Source organism: Callithrix jacchus, chromosome 1, assembly GCF_049354715.1.
Source record: "Callithrix jacchus isolate 240 chromosome 1, calJac240_pri, whole genome shotgun sequence".
Lineage (NCBI taxonomy): Eukaryota > Metazoa > Chordata > Mammalia > Primates > Cebidae > Callithrix > Callithrix jacchus.
The window spans coordinates 211,322,548-211,328,795 of NC_133502.1; the positions used below are offsets into that span (position 1 = coordinate 211,322,548).

General features: G+C 51.3%; 1 long non-coding RNA gene across 1 annotated transcript; it reads right to left on the reverse strand.

Moving 5' to 3' along the window:
* Positions 1 to 731: 731 nt before the first annotated feature.
* LOC108593821 (uncharacterized) lies at positions 732 to 4,623 on the reverse strand. Its single transcript, XR_013527363.1, has 2 exons — positions 4,283 to 4,623; positions 732 to 1,093 (listed from the first exon to the last, which is right to left on the reverse strand). It is a non-coding gene; the product is annotated as an uncharacterized LOC108593821 (long non-coding RNA).
* Between the last annotated feature and the right edge of the window lie 1,625 nt (positions 4,624 to 6,248).

Consider the following 6,248-nt stretch of genomic DNA (forward strand, 5'->3'; position numbering starts at 1 on the left):
CAACCAGTCCCAAGTCCATATTCCAACCAGCCCCTCTATCTAACTCTCACCACCGAGCCACTATTTCCTGGGCCCTGAATCACCCAGGGCCAGGCAGCAGGCACTAGGGATGGACCCATAGGCTGGCCAGCAGCGCTATTCAGACCAGCCCGTCCTGAGCTGTTCCTCTGCCCCACCTTGAAAGGCTCTGGTCTCAGCTTTCGCTGGCTCCTCTCTGCTTCCCCACCCAACCTGGATCACCCCGTGGCCTTGCAGATGGCACAAAGTGTGCCTCTCCTTTCCAGAAATATGAATAATGAAGTCTTTCAGTGGCACTGGCCACCCTCTGTGGGTGCCGGCACCTCTGTGAGTTACACTTCCACAGGCTCGATGGAGGTGTCTTGTGACTCAGTTCCTTGGTGCCCCCATGGTCTGCCCCATCGGCCACGGCTCGGCCAAAGAGCCCAAACAGAGTTAGCATCTGTAGCCAGCCCCCTGTTGCACCCCAGTTTATTTCCAAATTTCCAATGACCTCAGGGTTCATCCCTGTTGTAACGTGTCAGAATTCCTTCCTTTTTTTTTTTTTTTTTTTTTTTTTGAGACAAGGTCTCAGTCTGTCACTCAGGCTGGAATGCAATGGCAGGATCGTGGCTCACTGCAGCTTCAAACTCCTGGGCTCAAGCGCTCCTCCTGCCTCAGTCTTCCCAGTAGCTGTGACTACAGGCATTCACCACCACGCCTGGCTATTTTATTTTATTTTATTTTATTTTCACAGAGAGAGGGTCTCGCTAGGTTGCAACCCTCCCACCTTAGCCTCCAAAGCACTGGGATAACAGGTGCGAGCCGCTGCACCTGGCCCAGAACTTCCTCCTTTTGAAGGCTGAGTGATGTTCCTCTGTCTGCACACGCACATTTTATTCATTCTGTCATCCACCGATGGACGCTTGTGTTGCCTCCACCTCTTGGCTGTTAGGAGTAGTGCACCATCTCTCGTGTGCAAATATCTCTTCCAGACCTTGCTTTCCTGCCTGTGGCATTAGTGTGGGAGGGAGGCAGGTCAGTGGGCAAGCAGGTGTGCCCTGTGGGTGACGAGATGGTTTCTCTGGCAAAAGCCCTGCATGGGTCAAAAGTTGGAAAATACATTTGATTTTAAACATTTGTTCAAAATGAATCAAGCAAACACTGGATTTGCGTCTATTATCTGAGATCCCTGCTATCCCGGGTGGCATCTTCTTCCTGGCTCCCTCCTTCCCTTCGGGCCATGGTGGCATCCTCAGCTCCTCCCTAACCCATTCATTTCACAGGACTCTTCCTTCCTCTGTTGAAGGGCACTGGCTCCTTCGGGAGGTTCCTCTGAGCCACCAATGCCCAGGATGGGTGGTCATGAAAAGTCACCAGTTTCACCTCCAGCTAGAAGTCCCACAAAAGTGAAAGACACTGAGGACAAAACCATCCTTCGCTTCTCTAAAAGAGAAGGGGCGGTGCTTCAGAGAGTGTCCCCCAAACCCATTCTTTAGAGCAGGGTCCCCAACCCCTGGGCTGCAGACTGGTACAGGTCTCACAGCAGGTGGGCGAGCTTTACCGCCTGAGCTCTGCTGCATGTCAGATCAGCGGGGCAGTGCACGATAGGACTGTGCTCCCGTGAGAATGAATGGGGCAGTTCGTTCTCACCGGAGCGCACCCCTCTCGTGAACTGCGCATGTGAGGGATCCAGGTGAGGCACTCCTTAAAATAATCTAATGTCTGATGATCAGAGGTGGAACAATTTCATCCCGAAACCATCCCCCACCAGCCCCATAGTTAGAAAGGTTGTCTTCCACGAAACCGGTCCCTCCCTGGTGCCAAGAAGGCTGGGGACCACTGCTTTAGAGCTTGTCCTCCGGGTGGAGGCTGGGAGTGGTACCTGCTTTCCATGGGGCACAGCATCTGGCTGTGTTGTGGCTGTAGTCCAGTGGGTCTGAGGTGGTGGGGCGTGGGGAGAAGGAGAGGAAGGAGGAGGGGTGGGAGAGAGAGGAGGGCGGGGGGACAGGGGCAGCGTTGGCCAGGTAAGGGCCTGTCCGCTGGGAGGCGCTGTGGGATTCCTGGGCGAGGACTGCGAGGCTGGTCAGCGTGAGTGCAGGCTCTTTCAGGCTTCCTTCGTTTTTAATGACATCAGAGTGTGTGCCACGCATGGGGCTGTCCTGGTGTTTGTTGGCACTGACTCCCTGAAGCCCAGCCGCTGCCCCCTCTCTCAGGCCACAGATGCACCCAAGGGCAGGGTTTGTCCAGGCCTGCCTGGCCCACTCTGTGCCATCCTGCAGTGCCACCGCAGCGGCAGCACCAGGTCTTCCTTCCCATGCATGGTTACCTGTGGCGGAAGCAGCAGGTGTGCAGGATGTGAGGCCCAGGAGCCGTCTGCCTCCTAAGGGAGCTATGGGACTGAGGAGGTGGACCTCACGTTGGCCTTGACCAGCTCTGCCCACCTCCTTTTGGGGACAGATGTGCCAAGAACAGCCAGGCTAAGGAAACATGGCTCGCACACCGGAGGCCCTGGGGAAAGACTACAAAGATCCTTTTAATGATACTTTTTCCTGACTTTTTCCATAGTGTAATAAGTTTAGAAAGTTTTGAAACCATAAGAAAGTAAACAGAAGAAAATTAGAATCACCTGATGCCCCACAAGCCACAGGGATCATTGTTCATGCGTGAGCCAGTTTTCCTGGGTTTTGGTAAATAGATGTAAGTGCATATTTTAAATGGAAATATTCCATATTTAGTTTTGATCCTTGTTTTTATCCCTTTAAAAGGATTCTTCATATCATTCAATAATCTCCTAAAACACAGTCCCAGTAACTGCCTTCATTTCATTAGACGTTGAAATGGCTTTAACTGTTCTATGGTGGTTAGTCACACATTCTTCTTCTTTCCTGGTAAACATACTATTGAGAACATTCTGGAACAAGACCGCTGTACTCAGTTATTGAAATTCCTGAAGGATAAACACCTGGAGGAGAACCCCGGGTCAAGGAGGGGCTCCAGGGAGTGCTCTGGGCCCTGCGGAGGCACAGGCCCAGGCCACAGGCCGCCATGTATACCCTTTAGGAGCAGACTTTGCCATGATGATCGGCCGAAAATGAAACCACGCTTTATTTCATTTTGAGACAGGGTCTCGCTCTATCACTCAGGCTGGAGCGCAGGCTCACTGCAGCCTCGACCTCCCGGGCTCAAGTGATCCTCCCGCCTCAGCCTCCCGAGTAGCTGGGACCACAGGTGGGCGCCACCATGCCGGGCGAATTTTATATTTTTTGTAGAGACGGAGTTTAGCCGTGTTGGCCAGGCTGGTTTCGAACTCCTAGGCTCAAGGGATCAGCCTGTCTTGGCCTCCCAAAGTGCTGGGACTCCAGGCATAAACCACCACGCCCAGCCCCTTTCACTTAATTTGGAAACTTGGAGATAAGTTTTATATGGGCCCATGTGTGGCTGCTGGAAACCTCACTTTAAAAGCAGAAGACACAGCCAAAACCCAACAGCATGTTACATCCAGACCTGTTTCACAGGCAAGGATACGCAAAGACTCAAAACAAAGGGATGGAGAAAGATTTACTAACCAAATGGAGAGCAAAAATAAATAAATAAAAAGCAGGAGATGCAATTCTCGTATCGGAGAAAATAGATTTTAAAGCAACAAAGATATAGTGGTAAAAGGATCAGTGCAACAACAAGAGCTAACGATCCTAACACCCAGATACGAGACTTAGATTCAATGAGACAGAAAATTAATAAGGATATCAAGGACTCGAACTCAGATCCGGAACAAGTAAACTTAATAAATATTTATAGAGCTCTCCGCTTCAAATACACAAAATATACATTCTTGTCAATACCACATCACACCTACCCATAAGTTTAAATGAAACATTGATTGGCCATTATTAATATCCAATTTTTTTTCAGAATAAAGCAATATTCCACTCACTCTCCCTCTTTCTCTTCCTCTTTCTTCCTCTCCTTTACTCATTTTTTTCTTCTTTCCTTCACTCAAAAAAAAGAAATCAACTTGTAAACCTCTAGATCCAGGTCGGCAATGTCTCTCTCATTGCTTGAATTCCTTCCTTCCCTTCCCTCCCTCCCTCCCTCCTTCCCTCCCCGCTTCCTCCCTTCCTTCATCCCTCCCTTCCTCAAAAAAAAAAAAAAAAAAAAAAAAGCAGGTGTGTTTGTTGGTGCCTCTGAGGCCGGGTGCTCTTTGCCTATGGCTTGGCCGGTCATCGCCTTTCGGGAATTGCTTTTTCTTATCATTTGCCCTTTTTTGTCCTGAAATGTTTACCTTTTCCTCGCTGATGTGTGAAGGCTCTTCAAGTCCCCGTCATATGCCTCGCAGCAGGTTATCAGTCACGGCCTGGCCTTTGCCTGTCTGTGGTTTTGACGAGTGTACGTTTTCCACAGCCGGACCTCTGGCTTCTCATCTTCACAGCATCCCCTTTGCTCCTATGCGTAGACTCTGCTTGCACGTTTGAGGGAAGGAAGCATTTTCCTGGTTTTCCCCTGTATTTGGTTTGTTACATTTGGCTCTTAAATCCGGTGCTTCCCAATTAGGGATGTGCCCCAAAAGTCCCAGGAGTGTTTTGCTAACCGTGGGTCCCTGCCTCAGTCCAGCCAGATCTCTCCATCAGCCCCCAGGGTGGGGTGGGCAATGACAGTCAGGGGCGGGGGGTGGGCAGCCTGGTTGTTTTGGAAAAAGTGCCACAGATCATGCAGATGCAAGCCTCTGATGATGGGCGTCTTCCTTCTGCCGCATGTGTGATGTAAGATAAGGATGTTATTTTTATTGGCTTATATTTTAAGAATAGCTGATTGCACAATATATGTATTGTGTAAATGTGCCATCTCTCCCCACTCGGTGACATTATAATAAACCAAATTCTCAAGTATAACACAGGAGCGTTTCCCACAGTGAGCCTGCAAAGACCCAGTGTCTGTTGTGGTGTTTCTGGTTCCCAGGCCACTTGGAGGAGATCTGGTGTCCCCGGTGGGGCTGGGCTCTGATAGACCTTTGGCGCATAGCTGGTGAGGCCTGTGGCTCCAATCCAGCCAGCATCACACACTGTCCGGCCTCCCTCTGATATCAGCATAGGTCTCATGTCAGCATAAGCCCTCTGTTGCAGGGCTATGCCCAAGGATGCTCTCCTGCTCCGGGTCCTAAGGGAGGGAGGATCGTAGGAGAGGTCTCTCCTCATCTTAGGCAGATCTCTTAAAATGGCCTGTAGGCAGGATTCCAGATGCCACCGCTGGCTCCCAGGCTGGAGTGGGGCCAGGACATTATCGAGCTCCTTGTAGTTGAAGACTGATGATAGGCGTCTTCCTTCTGCCGCATGTGTGACGTAAGATAAGGATGTTATTTTTAACATCCTTAAAATGGTGTTGATTACTCCCTCCCTCGGAGAGCTCTCTCCTGACTCTCATTTGTCCCTCAGCTGGACCCCTGGCCCACCGGGGACTTGGCCAAAGCTGTTCGATCAACACAGGGGAGGTGAGACCACATCTAATTAGGGGTCTGGTGCTCGTGCAGTGCCATCACTATCTAGGAAAGGTTTGTCACCCAAGCACAAGGAAGCTGGACTTGGACATCTGACAGCAAAGCATGACCCATTTTATGGGAGGCAGTGAGTCTGAAAGCAGGTAACCAGGACACCCGAAAGCTGGGTGGGCGTGTCTGGAACTCTATCCCTCCCCAGGGGTGTCTTCCGGTCAGATTTACATGTGTTCTTGCCAGAGAGGGCAAGCTTGACAGCCGGCCACCCCTCCTGCCTCATCTCCTGTGTGTCAGCATGTGGCCATGTCCCACAGCATCTCTCACCCTTTCCACTGCACAGAGCTCTGTCTTGGGTCCCCAAGGCCCGTGTGGACAGTCTGAGTCCTTCGCTTACTTGGCAGGTGTTTCCACAGCACTGGTGTTGATTACTCCCTCCCTCGGAGAGCTCTCTCCTGACTCTCAGCTCTCCTTGGGTTCCTGCCTCTCAGTCCCTGGCTGGGCGTCTCCCTTTCCTCTCAGAGATGATGCCCTCCAGGGCTCTGTCTCTGCAGCTTTCCTCACTCAAAGGGTTTTCATTCCTTCCCAGGGCCTTGCCCTCTTTTTACATGTGGGGCACACATAGATCTTTCCCAGTCTACCCCCACCACAGTGAGCGGTCCCACGGCCTTCTGCTGTCTTTGCAGGCGTCCGGGGCACCCACATTCATGTGGGCTGGTGGCATCTCACCTTGCACGTCTTCCTGCTCACTATTTGCCGCTCA